This window comes from Micrasema longulum, unplaced genomic scaffold (genome assembly GCF_059751315.1).
Source record: "Micrasema longulum isolate JH-2025_06_02 unplaced genomic scaffold, ASM5975131v1 h1tg000548l, whole genome shotgun sequence".
NCBI lineage: Eukaryota > Metazoa > Arthropoda > Insecta > Trichoptera > Brachycentridae > Micrasema > Micrasema longulum.
This window is the reverse complement of record NW_028277744.1, coordinates 1,756,846-1,776,336: the sequence shown is the minus strand read 5'-3', so window position 1 is coordinate 1,776,336 and position 19,491 is coordinate 1,756,846.

Genomic DNA, 19,491 nt, shown 5'->3' with positions numbered 1-19,491 from the left:
GAACAGATGCTCTAAATACTTCGCATTGACTGTACCAATACAGTGTCCTTTGCACCATCTGGTTCGGATAAGAGTGTGATGGTGATGTATTATTAAGCGTTGAATTTGTAAGGTTTGCGTTATTTTGTTATTATTGTAAAAGGTCCCTTCTCAAGACATCCTTGTATGTATTGAAATACTAAGACTCGTCTGTAGTTTGTTACATCAACGATTTGTGTACCTATTATTTGATGGTTTATTGTGTGTTCGTATTGGCATTCGAAACTATTATTGCTTAATTAATCACACGCTTAAACAGAGGCAATCGGCTTAACCCAAATTTCTAAATGACAATAGGTAGTTCAGTTAATACAACTTATGCCCGTATTCAAAGACAAAACTCAAGTTCAGGAATGTACATTCTAATATCGTATGCAGAGAATAACGTAAAGATGAGCACAGTAGAATGTTCTTTCATTTTATTTATTTATACTTTCACATTATTTGTATTCTTTTTTATTCTGAATAATGTTACATGCCAAAGGAAACATTTTACAAAAAGTAAACCATGTCTTAAATTAGTTGTTTAACAAAGTTAACATAGTAATAATTTAAAAAAACGTAATTAATCTAATTAACCTAATTATCGTTAATGTAGCCGACGTCAGAGTCCTTTTTTTTATTACTGTATGTTAGTATTAATGTTTCAATCATTATTTTATATGTAATATGTAACCTAATTTATGAGTCTGCGAGGCTAATTCCGTGTCTAACCGGCCGCTGCCGTATAAAGGACGAATTGAGCGGAGCGTGCCAAGCTAGCGGCCCTTTCACGTTCACTCTAGTCGGCGCTCGATTGTGCAATGGAGGAACGGGGCGGGGGTTGGGGCTTCAAACTTTTTTTTTTCAAAATTCAACTCTCCGGCAAGCCCATTTATCGAAGTGCAAAGCGCGCGCTAATGGCAATATTAAAAGAACAGGAAGGAAGAGAGGAAGTTTTATTGACAGCCATTGCAGAGGCTGAGTTTACTGTGAATACAAGACCTCTGACTCACCTGTCACTCGACGCGAGAAACGCTCCACCACTAACACCTATGCATTTCTTGATAGGTGATGACGGTAGCTAACCTCGCTTAGCGGATTACCGAGACACGCCCCCAGAAGTGTGCCTTAAAAAACAATGGCGAATCGCCCAAAGAATGGCCGATCAATTTTGAAAAAGATGGCTTCGTGAATACCTACCGACCCTCGCCCAGAGACAAAAATGGAGAGAAATTACCAAACCGCTTGAAGTAGGAGATGTAGTAATAATCACGGACCCAGTTCTACCTCGTAACGAGTGGCCACGTGGGATAATTATCGAGGTTAACCCGGGACGAGATGGTATCATCAGAACTGCAAGGGTCAAGACAGCGAAAGGCGAATTCACGCAACCAACGGCCAAGCTCGCAGTACTTAATGTAAGACAAGATGACGTCTGATTGCTAAGTAGTGTCTCTCGACAGGGGGGAGTGTAGCCGACGTCATGGTCCTTTTTTAATTACCGTATGTTAGTATTAATGTTTTAATCATTATTTTATATGAAATATGTAACCTAGTATATATAGTGAGGCTAATTCCGTGTCTAACCGGCCGCTGCCGTATAAAGGACGAATTGAGCGGAGCGTGCCAAACTAGCGGCCCTTTCACGTCCACTCTAGTCGGCCATTTGCCAACGTCGTGGGGACCTGACAAAGCTCCGTAAGATATTTTAATATATATACAAAAGGCATTATATTTGTGTCTTCGGTGAACTGAATAACAACTAGACCGATTTACGTACGTTTTTCAGCGAAATGTAGATCTTTGCCCTGAGCATATTTATAGTTCTTAAAATTTTCTATTTATTTAGTAGAAAAAAATTAGAAGCGCAAATGTTTTTCTCATTGTTCCCCAGGGTTGCACTTGCAGATAACGCATATACAAAAAAAATGGAAAGATGTTATTTTTTTGTGTGTAAAATAATTGTTTTTGTATATTTACACACAACATTCGTTTATTTGGATCCCAATCAGATTATTCCTTTAAATTCTCTATAATTTCAACCCATTTATTTCTTTTTGCTTTATTTTTGGTAAATCTAAAATAATATTAGCTGACATTAAATACAGTTTTAAAAATCACCTTCCTAATTAAGTGCATCCCTGTAAGTGAGAAGTGTGACGTTTGACATATTAAAAAAAATCTATTGTTGAAAATTAATTATTTAAAGTTTCAATCATAAACCAGTTTCTAGGTACCTACTTAACTTCAGTATTTTTTGAAAATGAATTATTTTTAATTCTAGAATTTAATCATAAAAAAGGACCTAGGTACCTACTAACCAATGAAAAGTTACACATTTTTTTACACAATCAAGCATTTCAGTTTCAAATTCAATGTCAAGCTTATGTATGTCAAAACCTGGCTGGCGGTTAAAGAACGAATAAATACGCGTAGGACAGGACTGAGCGTTTGGACATAAGTTAAGTGTCATAATTTCAGAAGGTTTCGGATGCGTCTATGTGTATTAATAGGTCAATGATTTTAATCCAAAACACCGAGCTTGTTTTGATGGCTACATAAAAGCATTTTGAAGTAAAGTTTTGTAAGTGTATTGAATAATAAAGGAATCGCGGTACGGCTTTTCTTCATACAAACGTATTGTCGTATTATCTCTCTGGATTATAACACTAGATCAGTGATTTTTTACGCATCATAGATATTTACTATTTCCCCCCCCCCACTATGCCCTACAATCGCCCCGTGCATTCGTGATTTCGCTGCGTAATGTTGCACGATGGGAAAAAATATAATCATGGCACAAATGTAAGGTAAAAAAAAAAGCAATCTGTTAATTTCTCTTAAATTTTATTGTGAACGTGGAAATATTGATTGACACACCAGAGTAGATAAGTAAGGGGTCATTTAATAAGAGTAATTGAATTACTGAACTTTGAACATAAAATATAAAACAAATTTTATTTTACTTAAAACGAATATTTTTTATTATGGGTTATAATACATTAAAATGAAATAAATTTAATAAATGAATAATAAGAATAATACATTACCATGGAGATGGAGAACATTTAAGAGGTGGAAAAGTCTAAACAGTTACTGGGCTTATGACCTGTCATTGGCTGGATTAAGTCACCACTTTAGGCACTGAGTATTGTAACGTTCACCATTTTATTTATTTTAAAAAATCCATATTTCTTCATTTCTTCCGTCTGTTGATTTTTATGAAGTTAAAAAGCTAAAACCTGTATTGATGTGGGTGAGATTCATCTGACTAAATTATTTCACTAACTAGGCAACGACAGAGAACATAAAAGAATTGAAAAAATATGGATATTCATATATCGGCTAAATGGTGAATGTTATGCAGTGTTAAGTGGCTACTTAAACCTGCCTATGACAGGTCATAAGTCTTAGATGTTTATGTTTCCTTCTCTAAAATGTTATCCATCTCTGTTGTAATATGTTTATCTTAGTAACTCTCTAGGAATTTAAATCTAGTCATTGTCTACAAATATAAGGACAAACTCAAAATATCCTCAAAGAATTCAATACATGGTTAAATAAAAAATCTATTGTAACAAAAAACGTATTTGATAATTGAAGTGAAGACATCAAAATAAAATAATTTAATCAATATTGTTGTAAAATTAACATGTTTTAAATATATTTTTTATATCGTCCTTACCGGGAATCAATCTTGGAATCTCACGCGCAATTGGCTACCATGTACGAGGTACCGGATTTAATCACTAACTGCGTTTACTTTAATGATTTATTTAAATGGCGCAACATAAATAAATAATATTATTTATTTATTAACTTCTTTTTTTTACCTTTACTTCTAGATTGCTATTCTATTGCATCACATGAATATGGAAGGGGGTGATGGAAAATACACTACAACACCCAGACCATTTGAGAAAAAAAAATCTTGGATTTTTTTCTTGCAACTGGCGGTAATCGAACCCTCGATGTCAGTTTTACAGTTGGTCGTCTAACCAACTGCGCCACGGCGCCTGTCAATTTAAATTTAAACTCTTGTAATTTTAAATGAATAAATATTCCCAGGAATAATACATGAAAAAAAAGTACCAATGCGGTATCCTATGCACCATCATAGAGAGAGACAAAGCGAGTGAGAAACAGTTTTTTAAAATCTTTTCTGGTTTTTTCCTGAAATTTTTATTTATTTTACATCATTTCTGTTTTCATTTTTCGTGTGAAATATGTTTTTTTTTTTTTTCAATAAAATAAATATTTGCGTTCTTATGAAATATTTCATTTGACGTCCATTTTCAACGAGTTGCAAATAACTCACTATTAGAACATGGGAATCAAGTTGGGGTAGAGTGGGATTCGAACCACGGACCTTTGGTCTGTGAGACCGAGATATGGACCGAGGATGGTCAAATTGCTTGTTAAATATTAAACATCAGTTAGTTAATTGTATGTAGGTATCACTGTAATTTAATTTATGAAATAATTTCATTTGAAGCGTAATACTGATACTCGTATCTTCGTCATGTAAATTTGAATCGACGTACTAACGTAGTTCCTTTTGTACAAAAGTACAGGAAAATAAGTCATTTCTCCATTTGTTCTGCTTTCAAAATGCATCTTCTTATATGGTATTAAAAACATGAACAACTGAAGTTAATTAAAAAATGTTTTAGTATGTCCAAATGCTTGCAGACTGGCTGGATTTCCTCCCAGAAGTCAAAAGATGGAAGAGTTGAGGAAATATAGATGTTCAAACATGAGCAGGATGGTGAATGTTACACAGTGTGTAAAGTAGCCACTTAAACCAGCCAATGACAGGTCATAAGCCCTGTAAATGCCTAGACTTCAATATTCCCTTCTTAAAAATGTTTTCCCTCTCTGTTGAAATGGATTTAAACAACTGAAGTACTTGAAAATTTTCAACAATGAATTCTGGAGGACGAAATTAATATATTACCAAATATTATTTTCCATAGTAACAAAACAACTTATTGTTGCATTTTGATACAAAATATTGTGAAATCTGTTTTTTATTTTTCTATGGGTATAAACGGTCTGAAAATTCTACCCGAGTCAGTTCGTATTCGAAATTCGACCGCGGAGCACACGCATTAAAAATAATTTATTTTGCCACGCATTTAATAAAAAATCTGTACTATTGCTATTTATTTTGAAAGATTCAGTTTAAAAAAAAATCAATCTTCTTGTCGATATTCGTATAAAACGTGGTGCTTAGGAGTGGCAATTTTGCCTTTAAAAAATATATATTTTTAATTTTGTAATTAAAATTTCGTGCAACCATTTTGCTTTTTCATTGGTGCCTTTTAAGTGAAATACTTTAATTTTTTAAAAATGTGGTTTAATCAGGAATCGAACCATGAATACACGTGGATGAGGCAAACGTCATAGCCGCAATACCACGTTATCCGCTGAATTAAATTGATTAAAATGGCGTTTTAATAATTGCACAACAACTTGCAATATCGAAGTTTTACAAAGTGAGTGTTCAATTAGATTAATTAATGATAAACTAAACTTAAAATCGGTTTAATTTGTTCAAATAAATATAATTATCCCTTCGCGTGTTCTAAAATTTTTTTTAAAATCAAGAGTATTTTTATGGGAGCGGTTGGTACATACATCCACCCAGGCTTTAGAAAATGTGTTTGCGACCTGGCCGAAAATCCAGTACTTGAGGCAAAGGTTTCCTGGCATATTTTTTTATTATTATTGCTCAATAATAATAAGTAACAAAGTGAATATCTGTTTGATTTGAGTGAAATTAAAAATAATACAACGTAAGGTCGGTTTAATAAAAGTGAAAATAAACATAATAACCTTTTGAAATTTCTAATAAACATGTGTTTTAAAAATAATTACATAGTTTGTTCCGGGCGCGATGTTTATATTTTTAAAAGCACTAAAAAACGTGGAATCAGCAACAGGGAAGGCGAAATTGGAGACAAGAAGACGACAGCAGTATGAAAACACTTAAAATTATTATTAGATTTAAATTGGGTTTTTTTATATTTTTCGTACTTTTCTTTTTATATATACAGGTTTTCGTATTGCGAATATAAATTTTAAAATAGAGAACTATTGGCATATTTTTAATTATTGCACAATAAAATGAATTTTTTATTTCATCTTCATACATAAAAAATAGAACACGTTATTTTTATTAACATAAAACGCGTAAATCTTTTATGTATTTGCGTCTTTTTTTTAACTGGTTATTTTAAATAACCAAATAATAACTTATTAAGTACTAAGACAGAGGGTAGTGATGTATGTAAAGGATTTAATATTTTTTTTATTTAAGACATTGATCGAGAAAACAAATTTACCGTATCATAATAAAATTATTTAGTTTTCCACATCACCACAAAATATTTCAAAGCAAACCTAGTGTAAAGCAAAAAAAAAAAAATTGTGTCACGATTTTAAGAACTTCACTGCAACCTAAATATTTAAAACGTTAAATGTTTAAGACAAAACATAGTAGAACCTAAATTTGTATTTAACAAGTAAGATTGCAAATTGTTGCGTAATTATCATGTGTATAAACTAGTTTATGATATGATATATATAATTAATATAAAGTACTAAATAAATTATAGTTTCATAAATGCGAAAACTTGATAAAAATGAAAATGCTTTGAAACACGCAATCCATATAATAACAAAACCACCCACTGTCATTCGATCTCGAATTGTTCTGTTAATACTAAGTTAATTTGAACACTCGATTAACAATAAAAAAGTACGTATTTTATCATTGTTTTACCCCGACGGGACTCCCGTCTTAAGTTGAAAAAAATATTTAATACTCTGTTTTATGCGATTTATAATCATAACATTTATCTATACACGATTCGTCGAAAAACATTTTGTTTTTTTAATACTCGGTTGCGAAATTCTATTTTAATGACTAAACGGAAAAAGTGATATGCGAGAGACCCACATACTCAAGAGTGCGAAGGAATAATTTTGATTGTCAAAAAAGTGTAATACAAGAAATTTATATTAAGTGCAATGCGAAAGATCCGGATAAAGAGTGAAAAAACAAGAAATTTGCATTTTCTTTAAATACGAAAATCAAGAATTTGTCGAGGAACACAGGTAAGCAATTTTTTTGATAATTTTAATCTGGCATTTTCTTTAAAGTTTATTTCAGGACATGAAAAGTAATTTTAATACATAAATAAAGGATATAATAAATAATTACTTACTGAATGAGTATGCGTATATTAAGTTAAAAGAATACAGGAATTTCATCATAATTTAAAGGTACGTAAAATGTCGTTTTATTAATGTACTTTTTTAAATATTCTTATATAAAATATTCTTACATTAATACATACTGGAAAGTCGTTTGAAAGACCGTGGATCTGTCAATCGGATTTCCTCATACCAAAAAACTTTTTTTATCAATTACCGAATTACTTATTTATTGTGTATGCAGACGATTGGTAGAATTCCAAATAAAATTTGGTTAAAACTTCGATTTCAGAACTCGCGATTTTAATTCAATGTAACTCTCATATATCGTTACATCATAATTACCTTTCCTCACCTAATGGTGCATAGGGCACTGCATTGGTACACCAATCGCAGAGTATTTTTATCGTTTTTTTTTTACATAAAGGTAAGATGATCAGTCTTACGCTTCAGGTACCAGTCCTGGTACCATAAAATATTCTAGTGTTAAAACACTCTTTCAAATAAATATTTCATATCAACCATATCGGGATTCGAACCCGATACCTCTTGCATGGTAGGCAAACGCGATGACGTTTGATGATTTAGTAATAATTCACAATTTAAATTATTTAAAAGAAAGAAAACACAAATAAAATACAAACTTAATAGTTTACAAATATTCTTACATCATATTTATATTCATATACATATCCCTATGCGCAGACTAATACATACATAAATGACAAACAAGTTAATCATCATCATCATCACTATTTCCTTTTCGCAACTAAAGGTGCATAGGGTATAGGATTGGTACACTAAACACTGTGCCTTGATCAATTTTGTTACCTGAAGGTAAGATTATTTGTCTTACGCTTCCAGTACCAGTCCAGGGACTTTGAAATATTCAAGTGTATAAACACCATTTTTAAATAAATATTTTATGACAATCGTATCGGGAATCGAACCCGAGACCTCTTGCAAGGTAGGCAAACGCGCTGACCACTACGCCACGAGGCTGACTTTAATCAATATGGGTGAAATTTCGTGATCGCTATTTGTTTTTTTTTATACATATTTTTAAATCATCATCCAGTAAGAATCTCTAATCCGCGGCATGCAGCAACCTCGCTGACTCCCTACGACCAATGTCATGAAAGAGGGAGGTAAACACTTTTTTCAACTTGTTGAACAACAACACTCGCTTTTGTGATGTGATATTTGTCGAAAATCGCTGTTACGATTCTCAACAAAACTTTTATTTACAGGAGTTGAAATCCGATGGAAACGTCTAGAGGCTGTTTATGAAAGCCATGTGCTCCAGCTGTGGACCAGACGTGAATTTTTTTTTAATTTCTGGATTCTATACCCGACAAATTGATCATTTTTTACAGATCTTGAAAGCCGATACAGACGTCGAGAGGCTGTTTGTATAGATGCCACATCTAACTCCATTGGTGACCTCCGTGGTGTAATAACTAAGATACTTGACCTACGCACGGAAGGTTCCGGGTTCGATTCCCGGTGAGAACGGAAAAATTAGATGTAATTTATTTTAATCAAGCCTAGATATCATCATCATCATCATTCCCTTTCCGCACCTAACAGTGCATAAGGCACTGCATTTGTACACCAATCGCAGCGTATCTTGATTGTTTTTTAATATTAATAAGATGATCAGTCTTACGCTTCAGGTATCAGTCCAGGAACTATGAAATATTCTAGTGTGAAAACACCCTTTTAAACAAATATTTCATATCAACCATGTCGGGAATCGAACCCGAGACCTCTTGCATGGCAGGCTAACGCGCTGACCATTACACCACGAAGCCTAGATGTACTGTTCAGTTATTTGACATAGATTGGGCCTGATGGCTTGATATGCCACAAAAAAAACTATATATTTAAGAAATGGAGTGATGATTGTTGAAAATTTCTAATGCCCGACAACTTTTTTTTTAAAGAACTTTAAAGCCGATAGAGACCTCTAGAGGCAGTTTATGAAAGCTGAATGCTCCAACTATGAAGCAAACATGGACTGATTTTTTTTTAAGGAGTTGAAACTGATAGTTATCTAGAGGCTGCTTGTGGAAGTAATATACAGGTGTAGAACTACTCCTAACAAAAAGTTTTTTTACAGGAGTTAAAGGGCCAATAACTGGTGAGACGTCGTAATGCTGTTTGTGGAAGCCATATGCTCTTACTAAAGAGTAGACATGGACTGAAAAACTTTTTTACAAGAATTTAAGGTGACAAAGATGTCTTTAAGCTGTTTTTGGAAACTAAATGCTCCATTTATGAATCCGAAATGGGGTTATGATTTTGAAAATCGTTTGGTTCGATTCCCAACAAAACCTTTTTTTTACAAGTTAAAAGGCAATACCCGATAGAGACGTCTCGAAGGTATTTGTTGACGCCATATGCTTCAACTATAGACCATAAATAAAGTGATGATTTTTTTAAATATCTGGGTTTGATACCCGAATTTTTCTCGTTTTTTTTACAGAATTTAAAAGCTGATAGAGACTTTTTGAGGCAATCGTAAAAACCATGGGTGTAACTAGTAGAAATGGAATGACGATTTTCGAAAATCTCTGAGTTCTTTAAGAGACAATTTTATTTTTCTCAAAGGATTTAAAATCCGATAGCCAATGAGGACTTCTAGAGGCTGTTATGGAAGCCATATGCTCAACTGTAGAGCGGACATGGGATGATTTATTTTAAGCATTGTTTGGTTCGATTCCCAAAAAAACCTTTTTTACATGCTTTATGCTTTAACAACGGGAGGCAGACATGGAGTGATATTTTTTTAAATATCCGAGTTCGATTCCCGACAAAATTTTCTTTTATTTACCAGTATTTAACATCCGATAGATACGTCTAGGTCGTTGTGGAAGCTATATGCTCGAACTAGCAGGAATAGAATGATGATTTTTGAAAATATTTGGGTTCAATACCTAATATATTTTTCAAAGGGATTTGAAAGCCAATAACCAATGCAAGACTTCTAGAGGCTGTTGTGGAAGCCATATGCTCTAACTATGGAGCGGACATAGAATGATTTATTTTTAGTATTGTTTGGTTCGATTCCCAATAAATCCTTTTTTACACGAGTTATAAGCAGAAAGCCAATAGAAACGTCGGAAGGCTGTTTGTAGACGCCATATGCTCCACCTATAGAGCAGAAATAAAGTGATGATTGTTGAAAATAGTTTGGTTCGATTCCTAATGAAACCTTGTTTTTAAGGGAGTTGAAGCCCGATAAAGATGTCGTCTAGAGGCTATTTCTGAAAGTCGTACGCTCCAACTATGAAACAGAAATGAAGTGATGATTGTTGTAAATTTCTGGGTTCGATTCCCAACTTAACTTTATCGAAAGATATCGAAAGCTAGAAAATTCGTCGAGAGGCTGTTTGTGGAAGCCATATGCTCCAACTATGGAGCGGACAATTATATGTTATATCATTATTGATTAATTTTTATTATTGTTTGGTTCGATTCTCAACAAAACCTTTTATTTTACTTAAACCAAAATCGCTGGGTTTGATGCCCGGCATATTTTTTTTTACATGAGTTAAAATCGGATAGAGACGTCTAGAGGCGGTTTGTGGAAGCTTTATGGAGTGGTGATTTTTGAAAATATCTGGGTTCGACACCCAATTTTTTTTTTCTAAAAAGATTTGAAAGCTGACAACCGATGGAGACCTTTAGAAGCTGTTGTGAAAGCCATATGCTCTAACTACAGAGTGGACATGGACTGAAAATCTTTTTTGCAGGAGTTTAAAAAGATAAAGATGTCTAAAAGCTATTTTTGGAAGCTAAATGCTCCAACTATGAAACCGCAATAAAATTATGATTTTTCAAAATCGTTTGGTTCGATCCCAACAAAACATTTTTTTTAACGAGTTAAAAGGCGTGAGCCGAGATGCTTGTGGACGCCATAATATACTCCAACTATGGAGTAGAAACAGAATGACGATTTTTTTTTAATATCTGGGTTCGACACCCGAATTTTTATTTTTTTTACAGAATTTGAAAGATGATAGTCGACTTCTTGAGGCCGTTGTGGAAACTTTGTGCTCTAACTAGCAGAAATGGATTGATTTTTCTAAATATTTGGATTCGATAACCAACATTTTTTATAGGATTCGGAAGCTGATAATCGATGGAGACCTCTAGAGGCTGTTGTGAAAGCCATATGCTCCAACTATGGAGCGGACATGGAATGATTTATTTGTAGTATTGTTTGGTTCGATTCCCAACTAAATATTTTGTTTACGTGAGTTATAAGCCAGAAACCGATAAAAACGTCAAAACGCTGTTTGTAGACGTCATGTGCTCTAACTATAGAACAAGAATGGAGTGATAATTGAAAAAAGTTTCTGGTTTCGATACCTGACAAAATGAATCGAACGACTGAAATGTTTTTTTTATACAAAACTTGAAATCCGATTGTCAATGGAAATGTCTAGAGGCTATTTGTGGAAGCTAAATGCTCCCAACTACAGGAAGCGGACATGGAGTGATGATTGTTGACAATAGTTTGGTTCGATTCCCAAAGAAATATTTTTTTAAGAAAGTTAAAAATCGACAGAGATGTCTAAAGGCTGTTTGTGAAAGTCGTACGCTCCAAATACGAAACAGAAATGAAGTCATGATTGCTGAAAATTTCTGGGTTCGATTCCTGACTTACGTCTTTTTTACAGGTATTAAAAGCTAGTAGAGACGTCTAGATGTTATTTGTGGATGCCATATGCTCCAGCTATGGAGCGGACATGGATAGGTGGTTGTTGAATATCGCTGGGTTAGATTCCCGGCAAAATATTATTCACAGGATTTAAAATATGATAGAGACGTCTAGAGGCGGTTTGTGGAAGCTTTATGCTTTAACAACGGGAGGCAGACATGGAGTGATATTTTTTAAAATATCTGAATTCGATTCCCGACCAAATTTTCTTTTATTTACCAGTATTTAACATCCGATAGATACGTCTAGGTCGTTGTGGAAGCTATATGCTCGAACTAGCAGGAATAGAATGATGATTTTTGAAAATATTTGGGTTCAATACCTAATATATTTTTCAAAGGGATTTGAAAGCCAATAACCAATGCAAGACTTCTAGAGGCTGTTGTGGAAGCCATATGCTCTAACTATGGAGCGGACATAGAATGATTTATTTTTAGTATTGTTTGGTTCGATTCCCAATAAAACCTTTTTTACACGAGTTATAAGCCGGAAGCCGATAGAAACGTCGAAATGCTGTTTGTAGACGTCATATGCTCCACTATAGAACAGGAATGGAGTGATGATTGTGCAAAATTGTTTGTTTCAATACCTGACGAAATGTTTTTTTTTATATAAAACTTGAAAGCTGACCGCCAATGGAAATGTCTAGAGGCTGTTTGTGTCCATTTATTGAATTTATTTATTTTTAGTTACATTGAGAACATTACAGAGTATCCAATTAATTGTTGAAGCCATATGCTTTAACTACAGAGTGGACATGGACTGAATTTTTTTTCAGAAGTTAATGATAAACATGTCTAAAAGCTGTTTTCTGGAAGCTAAATGCTCCAACTATGAAACCCAAATGGAATTATTTTTGAAAATCGTATGGTTCGATCCCAACAAAACATTTTTTTCACTAGTTAAAAGGCGTGAGCCGAGATGTTTGTGAACGCTATAATATGCTCCAACTATAGAGCAGAAGTGGAATTTCTTAATTAATTAATTAATTTTTATTAACTTAATTTTTAAATATCTAGGTTCGATACCCGATTTTTTTTTTATTTTATAGAATTTGAAAGCTGATAGTCGACTTCTTGAGGCCGTTGTGGAAACTGTATGCTCTAACTAGCAGAAAAGAAATTATAATTTTTGAAAATATTTGAGTTCGATAACCAACATTTTTTTATAGGATTTGGAAGCTGATAATCGATGGAGACCTCTAGAGGCTATTGTGAAAGCCATATGCTCCAATTATGGAGCTGACATGGAATGATTTATTTGTAGTATTGTTTGGTTTGATTCCCAACAAAATCTTTTTTTTACGCGAGTTATAAGCTGGAGTTATATTTTTTTTACAGAATTTAAAAAGCTGATGGAGACTTTTTAAGGCAGTCTTTTAAACCATGTGTTGTAGCTAGTAGAAACGGAATGACGATTTTTGAAAATATCTGGGTTCTTTAAGAGACAATTATATTTTTCTCATAGGATTTAAAAGCCGATAGCCAATGAGGACTTCTAGAGGCTGTTATGGAAGCCATATGCTCAACTGTAGAGCGGACATGGGATGATTTATTTTAAGCATTGTTTGGTTCGATTCCCAACAAAACCTTTTTTTACATGAGTTATAATAAGCCGAAAGCCAATAGAAACGTCGGAAGGCTGTTTGTAGACGCCATATGCTCCAACTATAGAGCAGAAATGAAATGATGATTGTTGAAAATAGTTTGGTTCGATTCCTAATGAAACCTTATTTTTAAGGGAGTTGAAGTCCGATAAAGATGTCTAGAGGCTATTTCTGAAAGTCGTACGCTCCAACTATGAAACAGAAATGAAGTGATGATTGTTGTAAATTTCTGGGTTCGATTCCCAACTTAACTTTATCGAAAGGTATCGAAAGCTGGAAAATTCGTCGAGAGGCTGTTTGTGGAAGCCATATGCTCCAACTATGGAGCGGACATTTATATGTTATATCATTATTGATTAATTTTTATTATTGTTTGGTTCGATTCTCAACAAAACCTTTTATTTTACTTAACCCAAAATCGCTGGGTTTGATGCCCGGCATATTTTTTTTTACATGAGTTAAAATCGGATAGAGACGTCTAGAGGCGGTTTGTGGAAGCTTTATGGAGTGGTGAATTTTGAATATATCTGGGTTCGACACCCAATTTTTTTTTTTTCTAAAAAGATTTGAAAGCTGACAACCGATGGAGACCTTTAGAAGCTGTTGTGAAAGCCATATGCTCTAACTACAGAGTGGACATGGACTGAAAATCTTTTTTGCAGGAGTTTAAAAAGATAAAGATGTCTAAAAGCTATTTTTGGAAGCTAAATGCTCCAACTATGAAACCGCAATGAAATTATGATTTTTCAAAATCGTCTGGTTCGATCCCAACAAAACATTTTTTTTACGAGTTTAAAGGCGTGAGCCGAGATGCTTGTGGACGCCATAATATACTCCAACTATGGAGTAGAAACAGAATGACGATTTTTTTTTTAAATCTGGGTTCGACACCCGAATTTTTCTTTTTTTTAGGAATTTGAAAGATGATAGTCGACTTCTTGAGGCCGTTGTGGAAACTATGTGCTCTAAATAGCAGAAATAGATTGATGATTTTTCTAAATATTTGGATTCGATAACCAACATTTTTTATAGGATTCGGAAGCTGATAATCGATGGAGACCTCTAGAGGCTGTTGTGAAAGCCATATGCTCCAACTATGGAGCGGACATGGAATGATTTATTTGTAGTATTGTTTGGTTCGATTCCCAACTAAATATTTTGTTTACGTGAGTTATAAGCCAGAAGCCGATAAAAACGTCAAAACGCTGTTTGTAGACGTCATGTGCTCTAACTTTAGAACAAGAATGGAGTGATAATTGAAAAAAGTTTCTGGTTTCGATACCTGACAAAATGAATCGAACGACTGAAATGTTTTTTTTATACAAAACTTGAAATCCGATGTCAATAGAAATGTCTAGAGGCTATTTGTGGAAGCTAAATGCTCCCAACTACAGGAAGCGGACATGGAGTGATGATTGTTGACAATAGTTTGGTTCGATTCCCAAAGAAATATTTTTTTAAGAAAGTTAAAAATCGACAGAGATGTCTAAAGGCTGTTTGTGAAAGTCGTACGCTCCAAATACGAAATAGAAATGAAGTGATGATTGTTGAAAATTTCTGTGTTCGATTCCTGACTTACGTCTTTTTTACAGGTATTAAAATCTAGTAGAGACGTCTAGATGTTATTTGTGGATGCCATATGCTCCAGCTATGGAGCGGACATAGATAGGTGATTGTTGAATATCGCTGGGTTAGATTCCCGGCAAAATATTATTTACAGGATTTAAAAGCTGATAGAGACGTCTAGAGGCGGTTTGAGGAAGCTTTATGCTTTAACAACGGGAGGCAGACATGGAGTGATATTTTTTTAAATATCTGAGTTCGATTCCCAACAAAATTTTCTTTTATTTACCAGTATTTAACATCCAATAGATACGTCTAGGTCGTTGTGGAAGCTATATGCTCGAACTAGCAGAAATAGAATGATGATTTTTGAAAATATTTGGGTTCAATACCTAATATATATTTTAAAGGATTTGAAAGCCGATAACCAATGCAAGACTTCTAGAGGCTGTTGTGGAAGCCATATGCTCTAACTATGGAGCGGACATAGAATAATTTATTTTTTGTATTGTTTGGTTCGATTCTCAATAAAACCTTTTTAGATGAGTTATAAGCCGGAAGCCGATAGAAACGTCGAAAGGCTGTTTGTAGACGTCATATGCTTCACTAAAGAACAGGAATATAGTGATGATTGTGGAAATTTTTTGCTTTCGATACCTAACGAAATGTTTTTTTTTATAAAACTTGAGAGCCGATAGCCAATAGAAATGTCTAGAGGCTGTTTGTTGAAGCCATATGCTCTAACTACAGAGTAGATATGGACTAAAAATCTTTTTTACAGGAGTTGAAAGAGTTTAAGATGTCTAAATGCTGTTTTTGGAAGCTAAATGCTCCAACTATGAAACCCAAATAGAGTTATGATTTTTGAAAATCGTTTGGTTCGATCCCAACAAAACATTTTTTTTACGAGTTAAAAGGCGTAAGACCGTGATGTTTTTGAACGCTATAATATGCTCCAACTATAGAGCAGAAATGGAATGACGATTTTTTTTTAATATCTAGGTTCGATACCCGGTTTTTTTTTTACAGAATTTGAAAGCTGATAGTCGATTTCTTGAAGCTGTTGTTGAAACCTTATGGTCTTACTAGCAGAAATGGAATGATGATTTTTGAAAATATTTGGGTTCGATAACCAACATTTTTTTATAGGATTTGGAAGCTGATAACAGATGGAGACCTCTAGAGGCTGTTGTGAAAGCCATATGCTCAAATTATGGAGCGGACATGGAATGATTTATTTGTAGTATTGTTTGGTTCGATTCCCAACAAAATCTTTTTTTTACGCGAGTTATAAGCTGGAAGCCGAAAGAAACGTCATAAGGCTGTTTGTAGACGTCATGTGCTCTAACTATAGAACAGGAATGGACTGATGATTGTGGAAAATTTCTGGTTTCGATCCCTGACGAAACGTTTTTTTTATTACAAAACTTCAAAAGCCGATAGCTAATAGAAAGGTCTAGAGGCTGTTTGTGGAAGCTATATGCTCTAACTACAGAGTGGACATAGACTGAAAATCTTTTTTACAGGAGTTTAAAGAGATGAAGTTGTCAAAAAGCTGTTTTTGGAAGCTAAATGCTCCAACTATGAAACTGAAATGGAGTTGTGTTTTCTGGAAATCGTTTGGTTCGATTCCCGCAAAACTTTTTTTTATGAGTCAAAAGGCGTAAGCCGAGATGTTTGTGGACGCCATATGCTGCAACTATAGAGCAGAAATAGAATGACGAATTTTTTTAATATCTGGGTTCGATACCCGATTTTATATATTTTCTTACAGAATTTGAAAGCTGATTGTCGACTTTTTGAGGCCGTTGTGAAAACCATATGCTCCAACTAGCAGAAATGGAATGATGATATTCGAAAATATTTGGGTTCGATAACCAACATTTTTTTTCATTATTTTGAAAATTTTGAAAGCCTATAACTGATGGACACCTCAATAGGCTGTTTGTGAAATCCATCAGCTCCTACTACAGGAGGTGGACATGGAGTGATGATTGTTGAAAATAGTTTGGTTCGATTCCCAACGAATTTTTTTTTAGGTGGTTAAAACGCGATAGAGATGTCTAGAGGCTGTTTGTGAAAGTCGGACGCTCCAACTATGAAACAGAAATGAAGGGATGATCGTTGAATATTTCTGGGTTCGATTACCGACTGTTTGTGGAAGCCATATGCTCCAACTATGGAGTGGACATGTTAGATTCCCGGCAAAATATTATTTACATAAGTTAAAATCAGATAGAGACGTCTAGAGGCGATTTGTGGAAGCTTTGTGAAATTAGTTCGATCCGCAACATTTTTTTTTTAAAGAGTTTAAAGCCGATAGACGTGTAAAGGCTGTTCGTGGACGACATATGCTCCAACTTGGACAGCAGATATGGAATTTTAAATGCGTTGTATTTTTATTTTATCTAGTTCAGCAAAAAGAAGCAAAAATTAAGTCTAGAGACTATTCACTTTAATAGACTTTTTCTGTTACTAATCTTTTTACATTAATGATAATTTTTCCATGAAAAATATTTTATCACATGAGATTTAAGTTTCACGATGATTTTTGCATCACAATTTTTTTTTTTTTTATTAACAACATAATACATAAATCATTTATCAAATACAATGACACAGCCTATATTGACACAATCAGAAACGATCCGCGCCTGTGAACTTATCTCGACTCGCTAAAAAATTCATGTGGAGTCGGGACAACTCAATGAATGTACTTTATTAATTAAATCATTATGAAGGGCTGTTTGTGTTTTTCATCCCTAATTCAATAGTTAATTAAATTTGTAGACATTTATGCAACTTTTTTTGGTGGTAATATTTATATTTTGGGCATGAATTTTTGAGGGAATAGTTATCATTATTAATTAGTGATTTAATTTGAAATTAACTTTTATATTTATGGGTTTGTATTTTAGCTATCACCAATGTCTAATACGGTTTAGAGGTTTATCAAAGTTTGCAAAAGTATGGGTTTATTAAAATTGGGATAGTCATTGAAAGCATTTATTTCGTATTTAAAAATCGCGAAATAAATATTTTATGATATTTTTGTACAAACATCACAGTTTTTAAGATAAGCTTTCTATAAGATTCGTTCTTTCTTTTATGTACGAAACAAAAACGAAGACTTGTGGTCTAAAATGGTTTCGGGTATGTGGAGGGAGCTTTCAATGATTATATCCATGTAGCCGGATATTTTAAATGTTGATTTTCTTTTACTTTGTGTGGTTTGGTTAGAAAAAATATGTAGAACTATACACATTTATATTGAATAAGTTTTATTTGCTCGGGCCAATGGGATTTGAATTGTTTTGTTGTTGAACGCTTGTTCCAGAAACTCAATGCTAGAAGCAAATGACGTTTTTCTTTACTTAATGATATTTTGTTCTAGATTCCTATTTTTAACATATTCGTTCCTTTGTCCACACCCAGCGGTGCAAAGACAAGACATTGCAATGTATCGAGCATTAAAACAAATCAATTATACTTTTTTACTAAAATAATTCCATATCTCATATTTTTCTCTATAGATATTGAAGCTGTTTCTTTTATATTTTTCTCTCAATATGTTATTTTATCCATTGTATGTTAGTTTTACTTCATAATTATCTACTAAAATTTATTTTTTTCGGCGGATTTTCTTCAGTTTTATCACTAAATAATAATAAATGTTTTTTCCATAGGTATTTAAAACTTTAAACAATTAAAGTAATGCTGATAATACTTTGTTGTGAGTCCAAAAATCTAATATTGATGCTCGAACTGTGTACATTCTATATTTTACCGTAGATTTTAAGCTTTTAATGTGTATTTTTTCCATGCATCACTGTTATATTTTGTTGTATTTTTTTCTTTGATGTTATAATGGTATAGACTGTTATTCCTGTAATGTTTTATTTATGTATTTTATGTACGTTTCCTAAATTGTATATTCTCATGTTTTGTCAAAATTTTGAAAATGTATTTAATGCTCTCGATGTTTTTAATAGTTAAATAAATACGACAAATGTATTTTTATATACGTTTTACTTTCAAAACAATCTTAATGAGGAAAAGGCCAACTCATATCGGTTTACCTGCCGGCGATGTCGAGGTTTCATACAAGCAGCATTGTCCAGTTCCAGGGTAGCTCTTTCGTCGGAATTCGAAATGCTGTCGAAGCCGCATTACCGCTACAGGCACACTGGACCCCGGCCTATGCTTCCCGACCAAAAAAAACTAAGGTGAAAAATTAAAATTATGCTGATTATACTTTGTTTTGCGATCGAATATCCACTATTGATGCTCGAACTGTGTACACTCTATGCTTTACCGTAGATTGTAAGATTTTAATATGTATTTTTATCAT